The sequence below is a fragment of the Rattus norvegicus genome, chromosome 4 (genome assembly GCF_036323735.1).
Source record: "Rattus norvegicus strain BN/NHsdMcwi chromosome 4, GRCr8, whole genome shotgun sequence".
NCBI classification, from domain to species: domain Eukaryota; kingdom Metazoa; phylum Chordata; class Mammalia; order Rodentia; family Muridae; genus Rattus; species Rattus norvegicus.
The window spans coordinates 109963276-109981299 of record NC_086022.1 but is presented as its reverse complement, the minus strand read 5'-3'; the positions used below and the strand labels follow the sequence as shown (position 1 = coordinate 109981299).

General features: G+C 36.2%; 1 pseudogene; it reads left to right on the top strand.

Annotated features, from left to right (window-relative positions):
- Positions 1 to 2137: 2137 nt before the first annotated feature.
- On the top strand, positions 2138 to 17599 carry Tra2b-ps2 (transformer 2 beta, pseudogene 2; annotated as a pseudogene).
- The last annotated feature ends 425 nt before the right edge of the window (positions 17600 to 18024 follow it).

Genomic DNA, 18024 nt, shown 5'->3' with positions numbered 1-18024 from the left:
AACATCAAAAATAATATAACTTACTTAGAAAATGAACCAGGAAAAATTTTATATGCTCAAATTGAATGTGTTCATGATTGAAAGTATTTGAATAAATATTTCCAATTCTCATTATTATGATTTTTGTATGTGATAAAATATCTATCAAGTATATTCATATGAACCCACATGATTTAATTAACCCATCTACATTTACAATAATATTTACATACCATGAAGGGCCATGCAGAAATAGAGCAAGATTCCATGTATATAGAAGAAAAGATGAAAGACTGGAAGAGTACCATAGTGACCAGTAAGAATACTAGAAAAGAAAGGGAATGAGTACTTGAAGTAAGTATATTTTGAATATTTTTCATGTGCACATTTGAGATAAATGTAATAGTAAAAATTATTTTAAAAATTATCTGAGTGAAAAATTAGATATATGTAGAAATACATAATTTTATAATTGTAGTTTTTACATATATCATGCATTTTGACAATTCAGAATTTGATAAAAATTATAATGTATGAACTTTAGTTTTAATAAGCACAGTTCAAAATATATTAATATATAAAACATGTCACAAAACAATTGAAGGTTATAAACTCACTCATTATAATTCATATATTTAGTATGTGTCAATTATGCACAGGAACAATTTTAGATCATATTTGCCTGTAAATGCATTTACAGGGAACAGTATACTTAATTGTCATCAGTAGTCATTCCCCATCAGCCACTTGAGATAACTGTATATTTAGTACGTGTTTACCACCTTGCATTTCGTACAACCATAGACTCTTCCTTACTTAAATGCTAAGTGCTAATCCTTGTAGTTTCATATTTCCTTTACAGGTTCATTTTTCATCACAATCATGCAGATACTACCTTCTCATGGTGATGAATCTCTCCTTCCATTCCTGCCTCTCTTTCTCCCTCATCCCCTCTGCTCTTAATTCTGTTGACAGTAAAGATTTGTTAGCTCTTCTCCATGTTACCCAGCCTTCCTGACTATTCAATATTCCTTTAATCATGATATGAAAGGACTGGTGTGTGGGTGACTTAACAGAATAAGTCTCTGAGTGCTAAACCATGACTTAGAAGTAGATTAATAAAATTTGCACTACTAGCTGAATAGGTTCCAACATAAAATGTGATTTTCTGTTTTCAAAGAACACAGACCTGTTTGTTTTCAGCGACTTTGACATGAAACTTCCCATTAAACCATACTATTGACTGATTGACAACACATGCTCTATGAAATTCAAGGGAAAAATATTGCTAAATTACTAATGATTTGAATGCTAGGTGCCAATTGAGCTAATAAGGAAAGACCACGCAGCTTGACTACCTCTTTATTCACCAAGAATAAGAAATGTCTACAATTTCTTCTTAGAACAGTGAATAATTAAATTTTATTCTATCAATTAAAATATTCAAAGAAGTTCAATGCATTATAAAAAAAACAAGCACAGAAGACAAAAACATAATTGTGAAAACTCTTAGGGCATGAGAAATTTTTCCATAACTGTAAACCTATTATTGCTTCTACTGAGAAAGTCCAATTAACCTTGCTTGGGATTTAATGCTGTCCCTTTAATTGATAACTTTGATAAGTGTCAAATATTAGAAACAAAAAAATTGTCCATTTGAAACAAGAAAAATACAGGGAATAAGCAGGAGTTTCAGAGACAGAGCTTCTTGTTCTAAAAAGACTGGGAAGCCCCACAGTTCCCTGCAGCCAAATCCCATGGAGTAGAGCACTGAACTCCCAGAAGAGTGGACAAACCTAACAGGAGAACGCCACTTATACTCACATTCCTGGCCCAAGAGAAACTTGCATAGTGGCCTCTGGATACAGGCATATAGGAGCAGTCAGCTGCAGGAACCTGCTGGTTTCTACCTGTGCCCTGAACTGAACTGAACCTGTCCAACAGCTCCCGGCACCCAAATCCCATGGGGGAGAGAGCCAGACACTCAGAAGTATGGATAATCATGAGACCTCAGAGGAGACAACTACTTTCTGCACATTCCTGACCCAAGAGGAAATCGACTAGTGACATCTATGCCCTCTTGGCAAAGGGACCTAGGAGCAGCCAGGGGCAGGACCCTTCTAGTTCTGCCTGTGTCAAGAGCTGAAAGCCAGTCACCATGACTCCCTACACCCTGAGAACAGAGGTAAGACCACATCTTTTGTGTCAAGCAACCCATCTGGAGGCTTCAGGTCACACAAAACCGGAAACACCTCATTGTTCTCAGATCAGGCTGAAAGAAAACAAGTCTACAGGCGTGCTGACACACAGGCCCACAGGAGGGTTAAGTCACTGTCAAAGACAGCAAGACAATCTATCCTCAGAGACAACCTGATGGCAAGAGGCAAGCAAAGGAACCTAAGCAACAGAAACCAAGACTACTTGCATCATTAGAGCCCAGGTCTCCCACCAAAGCAAATACTGGGTATCCAGACATCTTATGATGATGATAAAGGATTTAAGAAGTACATAAATAAATCCTTTAAAGAAATACAGGACAACACAAGTTAAAAGTAGAAGCCCTTAAAGAGCAAACACAAAATCCCATAAAGAATTACAGGAAAACACAAGCAAGAAGTTGAAGGAATTGGGAAAAAAATCCAGGATCTAAAAATGAAAATAGAAACAATAAAGAAAGCAGAAAGGGACACAACCTAGAGATAGAAAACCTAGGAAAGAGGTCAGGAGTAAGAGCTGCAAGCATTACCAACAGAATACAAGACAAAGAAAAGAGAATCTAGGGAGAGAAGAGATCATTGAAAACATTTGACACAACCATCAAGGATAATGTAAAATGCAAAAAGCTTCTAGCCCAAAACATCCAGAAAATCCAGGACACAATGAGAAGATCAAACCTAAGGATAATAGGTATAGAAGAGAACCAAGACTCCCAACTTAGAGGGTCAGTAAATATCTTCAACAGAATCATAGAAGAAAACTTCCCTAACATAAAGAAAGAGATGCCCATAAACATACATAAAGCCTAGAGAACTCCAAATAGATTGGAAAAAAAGAGAAATTCCTCCCGTCACATAACAGTCAAAACACCAAATGCACCAAACAAATAAAGAATATTAAAAGAAGTGAGGGAAAAAAGGTCAAGTATATAAAGGCAGACCTATAAGAACTATACCAGATTTCTCACCAGAAACTATGAAAGCCTAATGATCCTGGGAAGATGTCCTACAGATCCCAAGAGAACACAAATACCAGCCCAGGCTACTATATCCAGCAAAACACTCAATTAACATAGATGGAGAAACCAAGATATTTCATGACAAAACCAAATTTACACAATATCTTTCTACAAATCCAGCCCTACAAAGGATAATAGATGGAAAACTCCAACACAAGAGAAACTACACTCTGGAAAAAGCAAGAAAGTAATCTAATTGCAAGGAAACCAAAAGAAGAGACACACACAAAAATAATTCCACCTTTAACATCAAAAATAAAAGGAAACAACAATCACTATTCCTTAATATCTCTTAATATCAATGGACTCAATTCTCTGATAAAAAGACATAGAATAACATACTGGACACATAAACAGGACCCAGAATTTTGCTACATACAGTACAGGAAAAACACAACAGAAACAAAGACAGACACTACCTCAGAGTAATAGGCTGGATAACAACTTTATAAGCAAATGGTCCAATGTTAAAAGCTGGAGTAGCCATTCCAATATTGAATAAAATTGACTTTCAACCAAAAGTTATCAAAAAAGATAAGGAAGGACACTTCATATTCATCAAAGGAAAATTCTACCAAGATGAACTCTCAATCCTAAATATCTATGCTTCAAATGTAAGGACTCCTACATTCATAAAAGAAACCTTATTAAGGATCAAAGCACACATTGCACCTCACAACAATAATAACAGGAGATTTCAACACCCCAGTCTCATCAATGGACAGATCATGGAAACAGAAATTAAAAGAAACATAGAGAAGACAATAGAAGATATGAACCAAATGGATTGAACAGATATTTATAGAATAATTCATCCTAATACAAAAGAATATACCTTCTTTTCAGAACCTCATGGTACCTTCTCCAAAACTGAACATATAATCAGTCACAAAACAGGCCTCAACAGACACAAGAAGATTGCAATAATCCTATGCATCCTGTCAGAGCACGATGGACTAAGGCTGGTCTTCAATAACAACAAAAGTAACAGAAAGCCCATATATACATGGAATTTGAACAATGCTCTAGTCAGTGATAACTTGGTCAAGGAAGAAATAAAGAAATTAAAGACTTTTTAGAATTTAATGAAAATGAAGGCACAACATAGCCAAACTTATGGGACACAATGAAAGCAGTGCTTAGAGGAAAACTCATAGCTCTGAGTCCCTCCATAAAGAAACAGGAGAAAGCATACATCAGTAGCTTGACAGCACACTTAAAAGCTCTAGAACAAAGAGAAGCAAATACACCCAAGAGGAGTGGAAGGCTGGAAATAATCAAGCCAAGGGCTGAAATAAACCAAGTAGAAACAAAAGGAGCTATATAAAGAATCAACAAAAACAGGAGCTGGTTCTTTGAGAAAATCAACAAGATAGATAAGTCCTTAGCCAGACTAGTCAGAGGAAACAGAGAGTGTATTTAAATTAACAAAATCAGAAATGATTATGCTGTTATGTCTATAACAACAAAATCTGAGGAAATTAAAAAAATCATGAGATCCTACTACAAAAGCCTATGTTCAACAAAACTGGAAAATCTGGAGGAAATGGAGAATTTTCTAGACAAATACCTGGTACTAAAGTTAAATCAGGGACAGATAAATCGTCTAAACAGCACCATAACTCCTAAAATATAGAAGCAGTTATTAAAAAATCTCCCAACCAAAAAGAGTCCAGTACCAAATGGGTTTAGAACAGAATTCTATCAGACCACCATAGAAGATCTCATACCAATAATTTCCAAACTATTCCACAGAATAGAAACAGATGGAGAACTACCGAATTCCCTCTTATGAAGCCACAGTTAGGCTTAAACCTAAATCACACAAAGACCCAACAAAGAAAGAGAACTTCAGACCAATTTCCCTTATGAATTTCAACGCAAAAATACTCAATAAAATTCTCACAAACCTAATCCTAGAACACTTCAAAATGATCATCCATCATGATAAAGTAGGCTTCTTCCCAGGGATGCAGGAATGGTTCAATATGTCATTACCCATCAATGTATCACTATATAAACAAACTCAAAGAACCACATTATCATTCCATTAGATGCTGAGAAATCATTAGACAAAATTCAACACCCCTTCATGGTAAAAGTCATAGAAGGCCAGTAATTCAAGGTCCATACCTAAACATTGTGAAAGCAATATACAGCAAAGCAGTAGCTAGCATTAAACTAAATGGAGAGAAGTTTGAAGCAATCCCACTAAAATCAGGGAGTAGACAAGGCTGCCCACTCTCCCCTACTTATTCAATATAGTACTTGAAGTCCTAGCCAGAGCAATCAGAAAACGAAATTAGGTCAAAGGGATACAAACTGGAAAGAAGTCAAAATATCACTATTTTCAGATGATGTGGTAGTATACTTAAGTGACCCCAAAATTTCCACCAGAGAACTACTAAGCCTGAACTTTAGCCAAGTGGCTGGGTATAAAATTAACTCAAACAAATCTGTAGTCTTCCTCTACTTAAACGATAAACAGGTTGAGAAAGAAATTAAGGAAATGACACCCTTCCCAACAGTCCCAATATCATAAAATACCTTAGTGTGACTCTAACCAAGCAAGTGAAATAACTGTATGTGGCTTTTATTCTTGTTTGTGTCTGTGAGGTGAATAGAAAGAATGATTATGAATGGGCTTATTAATGGAAAATTGAAATCAAGAGAGATGATTTGGAGGATTAGATTTGGTTAGGAGCAATCACATCTATCTCAGATTGTGGACCAGCTCTGCTTCCTAAGGTAAATATGAGAAAATCTGGAAGCTGTTGTCAAAACACAATAGATGTCTTAAGACTACACATATTCGTGCAGTCTTACACTTATTTGTATCTTATAAATATTTGTCATGGACTATACTGGTTTACTAAATTAGTAGGAGGTATACCAAGGTAGATTGATACAGTCTTCCTGAGTAATGGCCATAGTGAGTGTACATATTTGTACTCCCACCATCAGTGAATTGATGTTTCCCTTACTCTACTTCTCTGCAGGCATGGGCTGCCAACTGTTACTAATCTGACTGCTGTGAGGTGAAATTTTGAACTGGTTTAGATACTGAAGATACTGAATGTTTCTTTAAATATTTCTCAGGCATTGTGTTTTAACTTTTAAGAATTCTCTAGATCTGTTATCCATGATTTGAATTGGGTTATTTGTTTTGTGGATATCTAGTTTTATTGAGTTCTTCATATAATTTGGATATTAACCCTCTATGGGGGATATAGTTTTTAAAAATTCCCATTTTTAATGCTGCCACTTTGCTGTTTCCATGCAATAATGTGTTAATTTCATGAGGTTTCATTCATTAATTATTGACTTTAGTGTGTGTACTAATGGAGTTCTGTTCAGAACATCTTTTCTTGTGCTAATGATTCCCAAGCTTTTCTCTACACTGTCTTCAATGTATCTTGCTTTATTTTGAGTTATTTGATCCATTTGAAGTTGAGTTTTGTTTAGGGTAATAAGTATGGCTGTATTTGTATTCTCCTACATGCAGTCATCCAGTTTGATCCACACTATCATGAAAGACACTGTCCTTTCCACAGTGCATTTCTAGATAAAAATCCAGGTGTCCATAGTTGTGTGGATTTATGCCTGGGTCTTCATTTCAATTCCCTTGATGGAAGGCATGTGCCAATTTCATGCTGATGCTGTTTTTATTACTGTAGCCCAGTTGAATAACTTCAAATTGGTGCTGGTGATATTTCCAGCAGTTGTCTTCCTTCCTTCCTTCCTTCCTTCCTTCCTTCCTTCCTTCCTTCCTTCCTTCCTTCCTTCCTTCCTTTTTTTCTGAATTCAGGATTTTATTTTTGCTGTTCTAGTTTTTATTTGTTTTTGTTTTGCTTTCCTACATAAGTTTGAGAATTGTTATTTCAAGATCTGTGAAGAATTGTGTTGGAATTTTGATAGGGACCATACTAACTCTGTAGATTGCTTTTGTAGGATGGCCATTCTTATTACTATAATAATCCTGTCAATCCACGAGCATGGGAAATCTTTCCATCTTCTGATTTCTTCTCTAATACATTAAATATTTTATCATATACATCTTTCACTTGCTTGGATAAAGCTACCTCATGAATTTTTTTTTATTTAAGGCTGTTGTTGTTTCCATGATTTTTTTCTCAATCCATTTCTTTGCTATTTGTATATAGAAGAAAAAGTGATTTTTCTGTTAGTTGATTTTTTATCCAGCTATCTTCCCAAAAGGGAAGCTGCTCAGCAGATGTAGTCATTACCCAATGAAATTTTCATTGTCACTTATGCATACAATCATATCATCTAAAATGAAAGTTTGTTTTACTTTCTCCATTCCCATTTGTATCTCCTTGATCTCCGTTTATTTAATGACCTAGTTTACCAGGCACATAATCTCTTGAATAGGTAAGAAGAGAAGGTGCTCCCAATTTTAGTGGTGATTCTCTCAATTAAAAATGACTTTTGGCTGTGAGCTTGTTGTAAATTGATTGTATTATATTTAGCTATCATCCTTGTATGTCTAATCTCTCTAGGACTTACATCATGAAGGAGTATTGGACTTGTCAAAGGCTTTTTCTACATCTGATTAGATGATCTTATGATTTTTTTTGCTTTCATATTGTTTACATTGTAGAAACACCTGATGTAAATTCTACATGAATAAGGGGGATGGTATTTTTGTTGTGTTATTGAATATGGTTTGCAAGTTTATTATTTATTATTATTTAAAATAGTCTTCTCTCACAATACAATGCAAACACAGTTTCCACTCCTTCCACTCCTCCCTTCTCTCTTCTCCCCTGGATCTACTATGCACTTGAGGGAAATTGGTCTCCAATTTACTTTATTGTTTTCAAAACTTTTAGGTTTGAGAATTAGGGTATGACACCAGAGAATAGATTTACATAGGTTCCTTTGTTTTCTCTTTTGTAGAATAAGTCGAGGAGTATTGAAATTAACTGTTCTTTGAAAGTCTGGTACAATTCTGAACTAATACCATCTGGCTGAATTTTTTTATTTTTTTATTTTTTGTATTTTGGGGGATTTTTTGGCATTTTTTGTTGTTGCTTTTATTTTTGTTTTACATCATTTTTCTTTGTATAATTTGGCTTGTTTTGTTTTGTTGGTTTTTTTTTTGGATTTGGTTGTTATTTTTTAAAATTATTTCTTCTATTTTAGTAAGGTTCACAGGTTTGTTTACATTGTTTATCTTGTTTTGATTTAACTTTGCCAAGGGGTAAATAGTCCAGTAATATAACCAATTCTTTTAGATTTTTTAATTTTGTGGAGTACATGTTTGGAAAACATCTTCTTATGATTTACCTGTGTTTCCTTTGCGTCTGTTGTGATGTCTTCCTTTTCTTTCCTAAGCTTTTTAATTTGGAAAATTTGTCTCCAATATTTAGTAATTGGCTATTCCATGCCATCTACTCCTTTTTGAGTGTGAGTTTTCTCTTTCTTCTAGAGATGTAAGTTTACTCTGATATTACTAGAGTGGGTGGCATTTGAACACATTTCCCTAAGAACATATTCTTTGAAGATACATCCACTCCAAAGGATACTCTTTTCCTCATATTTTTGTTTTCATGTATCAAATTACAGGTGACAATAAGTCCTTAGAATATGTCTGGAGAAACTCTTTCAAATTAAACTTCTGTTAATGATATATGTTCCTAATGTTCATTTTTCTTGTATATTAACAATCATTATAAACCATATACTCCTTCATACTCATTCATGCTGTCATTAAATTGTCTTAAAATCTTAGACATTATTGTTTAGGTTTATTTATCTAATTCTCTCTCTCTCTCATATATATATATATATATATATATACACACACACATATGTGTGTGTGTGTGTGTGTGTGTGTGTGTGTGTGTGTGTGTGTATGTAAGTAGTTGTCTGTAGAGGTCATAGTAGCATGTCTCCTGGAGTTGGAGTTACATGACACTGTCACCATTGGTTCTAAGAATTTGAACTGGATCATCTGCATGAATAAGCAGAAAAATCCTAAAACCTTAGAGTTTTATTTTTTTGTTACTGATTATTAATTGTGATGAATTACTTTATTTATATTTGTTATATGTTTGGTATATTTGCACCTGTGTTTATGTAGAATCTGTGTATACATGAGGCAAGCAATGACCAGATTTCAACACAACAGGCCTCCCTATATTGCTTTTTGAGGCAATCTCTTTCACTGAAGCCAGCACACTGTTTTAGGTAAGTTGTCTAATTAGTGAGACTCAGGGATTTGCCTTCTCTTCTCAAGCACTGGAGATACAGTTGTTTGCTACTGTACCTGGATTTGATGTGGGTAGTTGGTCTTTGAACCTATGTAGGTGAAAATCTATCTTCCCTACCTTGTGGTAGATGGGGGCAAGGCGGTAATGGGGGAGGATGGGGAAGGGAACACCCATAAAGAAGGGGAGGGGGAGGGGTTAGGGGGATGTTGGCTCGGAAACCGGGAAAGGGAATAACATTCGAAATGTAAATAAGAAATACTCGTTAATAAAAAAAAGTTTAGTTTTTTGTTCTTCTTCTGATTCTTTTTTTTTTTTTGTTAGTGAGTCTTCTTGTAGCCTAGTTGTACTGTCAATCCAAGGTGTTTTGGCCAAGACACACTGGAGTATCAAGAACTTGGTCAATTGTTTAGTTTTGCATTTCAGCTTATGATTTTGTACCTGAGGCAGAATATATTTAAATTTATAATCTGACTCATATTTGTCATTCTGCATTCTTACAGTTCACCTCCAATAGTGGTGCTCAAATTTGGCTGCACATCAGAATGGCACATGAAGCTTTAAATAAAAATTGATGCCTACAGAGAATTCTGATTTAATTAGTTGCTAGAATGGCCTCAGCAAATTTGTTTTCTTTTCTCTATATTGTGAATTTCTTAGTTTGGAAGCCCACAGGCGTCTCTAAGGTAAAGCTGAGTTTGAGAGCCACTGATAAAATGATATTCATCATTTGACTGCCTTTTCCAGTACCAAGTCCAGTATATTAGATGCTTACACTATAGAGATGACTCTTTCTATTCCCAAGGTCTTGGTTAGTATCTTAAAGATTTTAAACTCCAGTTCCTAGCAGCAAAATCCAATAACATCCTCATCAATACAGTCTATTGATAGTTTAGTGTTCCATCAATGATTTGTTAGTCCAGCTTCATATTTGTTTCAGGAAGTTAGGTACCCCTTTCACCTTTTACATTTTCTTGTCAATGTACTTAACACTATGAAAACAATCTGGTTTCATACAACAACAATCACTAAGTATTTAAGGCTGAAATTGTGGCCATACTTTCTCATGTTTTAAACCATTCTAATATGCTTGTCACTATTCCAGTTGTGTCTTGGCACTTATGTGTGAAGGGGTATCTTGATACTGTGGTGTTGTACAGAAGCGAGTCTCTATTTCCTACTAGGTGGTATATTGCATGACGTTAAAAATTATGTAGTGTAGGGCTTACAAAATCAAGTCATTGTTAGAGTTCATTGCACATGAAGCATTTAAACAGAATTGTCAACACTAGCTATTGACCCACATAGCTTGGTATATATCAGTTTGGTATGAAAGGATGTGTTTGAGAGAGTTTAACTCATATAGCTCACAGGAGCCACTTAAGAGACTTGAGCAATATAACCCAGGCTGACCTCAAACTTATGATCCTCCTGCCTCTGCCTCTGCCTCTTTCAGCAAATCCTACTGGTGTGTGTCACCACAACTGGGTACACAGGGAGGAACCCATGCCTCCAGCTGCATATGTAGCAGAGGATGGCATTGTCTAGCATCAATAGGAGAAGCCCTTGGTCCTATGAAGGCTTATTTCCACAAGCGTAGGGGAATGCCAGGGTGGTGAGGTGAAAGTAGACAGGTGGGAGCGGAGCTGGGGAGGAAGAGCATCCTCATATAAACAGGGGGAGAAGGATGGGGAGACTGGGAGAGGGAGAAATGGGATAATATTTGAAATGTAAATACATAAAATATCTAAGTAAAAAGAAATGTTATTTTTGTTTAGTTAGATCTATAGATGTAAACAAAATTGTTTGTTACTGGCATGGATATGTATAATAAATGAAAATTAAAAATCTTCTTTCTTAAAAAAAATAAAAGAAAAGAACCACTTGAAGAAGAAGATAGCTCATTGAATGTTCACACTTTGATCCCCAGCACCCACATTAAAACTTAAAAGCTATGGTTGTCTTTAATCTCAGGTCTAGTGGTTCAGACAGTTGGGACCAATAGCTTTCTGGTTAGCCTATGTAGCATAAACAGTCATCTCCATTGGCAAGTTTGAGACTGTGCAATAAAAATAAAGCAGAAGGGTGATTGAAATATCAACTGCATCAACCATTCACACACACACAGGCACAGGCAAGCCTGCACACACACACACACACACACACACACACACACACACACACACAGTGGGATGAGAAAAGAGAGGGAGTAGAATTTTCTGTCCTGGTAAACCCATTAAGTTATGCCCCATATGTAGCCATTATAACTTAATTTCTATTCCATACTGTCAGTGCCTAGTTTATATTAGTCATATCTCAGGAACTTAACAGTCACAGGTGGCTAATGTATTGAATGCTCTGTATGGGTATTTATTATTAGACAGTTCTTCTGTAGAGCTTAGATATTTATCTATTTTTAGTGGATATTTTCTTTATTTACATTCCTAATGTTATCTCCATTCCATGTTTCCCCTCTGCAAACTACCTATCCCATCCCCAGTCCCCTTGTTTCTATGAGGGTGCTCCCATACCTAACTACCCATCCATTCCCTCCTCACTGCCCTGACATTCCTACAATGGGGCATCAAACCTTCACAGGACCAAGGGTCTCTCCTCTCACTGATGCCAGGTAAGGCCATTCTCTGCTACATACGCAGATGGAGCTATGGGTCCCCACCATGTGTAATCTTTGGTTGGTGATTTAGCCCCTGATATGTCTGGGGGTTCTAGTTGGTTGTTATTGTTATTCTTCCTATGGGGTTGCAAATTCCTGCAACTTCTTCAGTCCTATCCTTAATTTCTCCATTGGGGTCCCTGTGCTTATTCCAATGGTTGGTTGCAAGCATCCGCCTCCCTATTGGTCTGGCTTTGGCAGAGCCTCTCAGGAGACAGCTACATCAGCAAGCATGTCTTGGCGTCAGCAATAGTGTCACCATTTGGTGTCTGTATATGGGATGAATCCCCAGATGGAGCGGGCTCTGGATGGCCTTTCCTTCAGTCTCCGTTCTACACTTTGTCTCCATAATTCTTTTAAGCAGGAGTACTTCTGGGTTAAAAATTTGGAGATGAGTTGATGGTCCCATCCCCCAGTTGGGGGCCTTGCCTAACCTCTGGATATGGTCTCCACAAGTTCTCCTTCCCCTTTGTTGAGTATTTCAGTTAATGTCATTATTTTTGGGACCTGGGGAGCCTCTCGCTTTTCTGGCACCTGGGACTTTCTGGTGGCTTCCTCCAGTTCCCCAGCCCCCATTGCTACACACATCTGCTCAATTCTTTTTTTTAAGGCAGTCCACTATGTTTTTCTTTGAAAAATATCCCAAATAATAATGTTAATTTTCCATTTTTGGTTTTGAACTAAACTTCGATTACATGACTTAAGACAGGTGCTTCAGTTCATTTCCAATACAAATGCATAATCTAAGGTTCTCCTTAATTGTTAATACTAGAAATTTGTCCCATGGGCTTCTGATTTGAATACCTTGTTACAGTTTATTGTCCTGTTTTAAAGGTGTTATAACCTTTATGGGGTACGAATAGGCAATCTAAAATAATAACCAAGGCTGGGTTTAAGATTATAGCTGACTGCAGATGTGGCCTGTGACTTGTACTTCTGAGTAACATCTTTAAATGACTGATAAGGATAAAGTCCCAAAGATGCTGAAGAAATATGCGAGTTTTATGGGGAAGGACATCAAAATTCAAAAATAAATAGAAAGGAAAAAGGAAGGAAGGAAAGAAGAGAGAGGGAAGGAGAGAGAGAGAGAGAGAGAGAGAGAGAGAGAGAGAGAGAAAGCAAACAAGATGTAAGTTAAATACTAATCTCCAAATGAAAGGAGAAATTTGTGTGTATGAATTTGATATTTGTCTCTTTAAGTTCCCTGACCATTTTAATCTTGCATACATCTCCTTATAATGATAAAAATAAAGAAGAATATTCAAAATCTACACTCCTCATCTACACCCTCATCATATGCACAGAACTATCTCAACTGATCATCCTTGCTATGATGGAATGAAGTCTCTTGAAGCCCTCAGTCAAAGTAAAACACACTTCCTGTAAGCTGTTTTTCTGGGATATTATTGTCACAGCAACATAAAAGTCAACTAACCCAGCCTTAGAGAGCATGCTGTTGGACTTTCTTATTTCACAGTTGAGCAACCCAAGAATCAGGCTTGAGCAGCTTGCCAATTCCGCACTGCTAGTTTAAATCGGAGATTGCAACTGAGAGAAACAAATCCACAGCTAGACCCTCTGCTCCACAGTCCACTTGGCAAGCTGTGGGTCTTCTAAGATGCGTAGCTACAAATATTAGATGCTAAGGCACAGCATGTGTAAATATACACTCCTCAAACCCCAGCATGATTATTTACTTGTGGTTGATTCAAGAAATGTTAAAAATAAATGGCAGCCAAAGGAATTTCTATATGCACAGCTACATAGAAGGATCCCCAAGGGTCGCTGACTTCGATTACTTCTATATTTCTAGAGTTGGATCACAGACAGCACTGGTGTGCTATTCAACACAGAAATAAGTCAGTGTTTCTTTATTTCTAGTTTTTCAACCTTCCACAGCCTCTATGGACTGACACAGTCCTGGATGTTTATACTCCATTCCAAATGAGCACACTTTTACGCAGCCTATAGTTATGAGAATGTCTTAAGATATTTGTAGTGCTATCCATCAAGCAAGGTAGACCAATTCTACTTGGTAATTATTATCATAGAAATTCAGGTGAACGTCAGAATGAAGTCTAAAAAATACTCTCCAGAGGAAAACTTTCTTCAATTATCTGAGCCTTACTAAAATCTATTTCTTTTGGAATTCATAGTTTTTATGAACTTTACTTCTCAGTGATTTGCTTGAAAAACCTTTACTTCAGAGTGCTTTAATTTAATAGGTGTGAAATACACATATTTATGCAAATGTATTTCTCCCTTGAAACAAAAAATAGAAATACAGACAAGTTACATTAATCATAAAAATAGACAGAACATTGTTAGTTTCAAAATCTAGTGGCTGACATTAGAAATGTTATATTTTATATAAAATAATTGGCAGACATATTCAACTAACTAAATCTTAGATTAAATTTGAATAGATTCTAATTGTTTTTGCATGTGAGAGATTCTTAACTTTCAGTGTTATAAGATCCAACATATCCCTTGAAAATAACTAACTTCTGAGGTATAATACATGGTCAAGGCAATCAAATATCAATTGATCTCCACCCATCTATTTAACTATCTCTGTCTCTCTATCTCTCTGTCTCTCGGTCACTATCTTTCTATCTCTCTATCTTTTTTTCTCCCATGATTAAGATAGATGATGGGCATTTTGCTTTGAGTAGAATGACAATATTCTGCTGAATCTCTAACATATAGCACAAAGTAGCTGGTTAAGTGTAACATGCCATGGCATCATATTAATTTATCTTCCTTAATAAAAGTTTCAGCAATTAAGAGCAGAAATAGTTGTTTGTGACATGTGCCTCAATCAATTCTCTCAGACTGATTGAAGATACATAGGACCTTGCAATGAATATGAGTTTTTTGAAGATCCACATTATTTTTCCAAAATAAAGAGAAAGGAGTGAAATAAGGGAAAGAAGGAGGAGAAAAGGGGTGAAAAGGAGAGATGGAGGACAGAAGGGAGAGAGAGACAGACAGACAGAGAGAGAGAGAGAGAGAGAGAGAGAGAGAGAGAGAGAGAATGAGAATGAGATACTTATGAGTTAAGAATTTTGGAAATAAGAGGACATTGGAGGACTCTGTATTTGCTCCTTACCTCTGATAAATTCACTGACCAATTTATTTTGTATAAACTTCTATAAAATGAACAGATTAAAAGAATCCAGGATGGGATACTATTTAGCCCTAAAACTGTGCTACCATTTGCAGTGTGAAGAAAATTATAAATCACTATATGAAATTAAAAAACCTGAAAGCACAAAGACAAAGCCATCATGATTTTATTTACATGTGCATGCTGAAATAGCCAATCTCAGATATATTAACTGAAGTTGGATTCTTACTTTACACCACTGAAAAGTTGGTTAGCTATAGATCAGTAACCTACATATACATAAGAGGCCAAATAATTACTCTTGTAAAATCAAACATAGGCATATATCTCCATGATTATGGATTTGGCAGAAATTCTTAGATGTAAAAATGACACTAAAATTTAAAAAAATGGGCTTCATTAAAATAAAATATTTTGTATCAATATATGAGTGAATACATTGTCTGGGATATAGAGTGTATTTGACATAAGAATGTATCAGACATATAGAAAAAATTAGAGAGGGGCTAGAGAGACGGCTCAGGGTTAAGAGTACTGATTCCCCTTTCAGAGCTTCTGAGCTCAATTCCCAGTAACCACATGGATACTCATAATCATCTATAATGTGATATGGTACCCTCTGATGTATAACAGACATACATGTAGGCAAAATGCTGTATACATAATAAATAAATAAATCTTAAAAAGAAAAGACTTGCAAAAAGTTAAAGATTTCGCATACCTGTGGGCTGCCATATTCCTGGGTGGTAGAATCCTCTGCCCAGTATTATAGCTTCATGAAGTCTCATTTATTAATCTGGTTTGTTTATTTGGCATTATTTGGTAAACAGAGAACTAAAATATAATTAAATTATCTAATGTACAATATACAAAATATAACAATACAAAGTAACCAAAATAATTAAATAGTGAGTAAATAGATCATAAAAACATTTCTCTAAAGAAGATATACAAATGATCTATAAGGACAAATAACACATTCAACATAGTTACTACATGGTAAAATATAATTCCAAATATCATAAAGCATAATATGGATAACAGTAAAACCACATGAGTTAGTAAGGAAGTAAAAATATCAATAATTTGTAGATTGCTAGTGGAACGCACAGTGATTCATCCTATGTGGGAAGCAGGTGGCTCCTCATAAAGTGAAATTTAAGATTAATTAATGACACACTCTTTTCATTACTGGTAAATTAACAAAATAATTGAACACAGAATGGACACAATTTCCACATACACTTGTTTTTAGTCTGATTGCTTACAGCAATTAAAATTCTCTCTCTCTGTGTCTCTCTCTCTCTCTCTCTCTCTCTCTCTCTCTCTCTCTCTCTCTCTCTCTCTCTCTCTCTCTCTCTGTCGACTGTGGGCTACTTTCTTAGAGTGGCATAGTGTGAGGCTTTGGTGGAGCCTCTGTAAGGAAGGCTGGAGCTTGACAGATTCAGTAAAGGCCAGTAGCAGTGAGGGCAACCTGGAGTCATGAGCTGTATCAGGAGCAGAACAACAGTTAGCAATAATCGCGTTCTTCCTCCTGATGTGCAGGTGCTCATGGATCTCGGAAATCTGTACCGCATACACCTGCAAGGTCTCGCTTCAAGGAAGATTCAAGGCATCCTAGATCAAAGTCAAGATCCAGATCTGAATTTCGGCCTAGATCCAGAAGAAGTTCTAGAAGGCATTATACAAGGTTACGAACACGGTCTCGCTCTTACAGATGATCCCGAAGTAGGTTTTACAGATGAGATTATCGCAGACACCACACCCACACCCATTCTCCCATCTCTACTCAAAGGAATCATGGTGGGAACTGGGAAAATCCTGACCCCAACTATTTTCTTGGAGTGTTTGGATTGAGCTTGTACATTACAGAAAGAGATCTAAGGGAAGTGTTCTCTAAATATGGCCCCGTGGCTGATGTGTCCATTGTGTATGACCAGCAGTCTAGTCAGTCAAGAGAATTTGCCTTTGTGTGTTTTGAAAATATAGATGATGCCAAGGAAGCTAAAGAACATGCCAATGGAATGGAGCTTGATGGATGTCAAAGTAGGGTTGATTTCTCTATCACAAAAAGACTCCACACCCCAACACCAGGAATTTATATGGAGAGACCCACTTGTGGCAGTTCACGATGCCAGGGCTATTATGACAGAGGATATGATCGGGGTTATGATGACCGGGACTATTATAGCAGACCATACAGAGGAGGCGGTGGAGGAGATGGTGGATGGAGAGCAGCTCAAGACAGGGATCAGATTTACAGAAGACAGTCACCTTCTCCTTACTACAGTTGTGGAGGATACAGGTCTTGTTCTCGATCATGATCCTACTCATCTCGTCGCTATTAAAGCATCAAGTCCAAGCCATTCTGAAACCTGCTATAGATTTGGGATATTGTTTATGGACACTATTTTCTGTTTAAAAAGTGAACGGTGCCTAGTGAAGTTAGGAGACTTTTACATCTTTAATGATGACTACTTTTAGTGGAGTGGAAATGCTGTTTTCATTCTGCATTTATGTAGTTTGGTGCTTTTCAGAAAAGTATGTTCTGCATGTATTTTTTTACAGTCCAAATTTTGACTGCTGAGAAGTTTCTATTGTACAAAACTTGATTTAAAAGGTTTTTCTACTGACTCCAGGGTATTTTGAAGATCAAAGCCTGTATGTAAAATGCTACCATATGGCAAAAACCACAATAAACAAGTTTGTTTGTTTTAAAAAGAAAACTGTGCTATGTGAAAGAAGCTGAGTACAAGAGGTTGCATAATATATG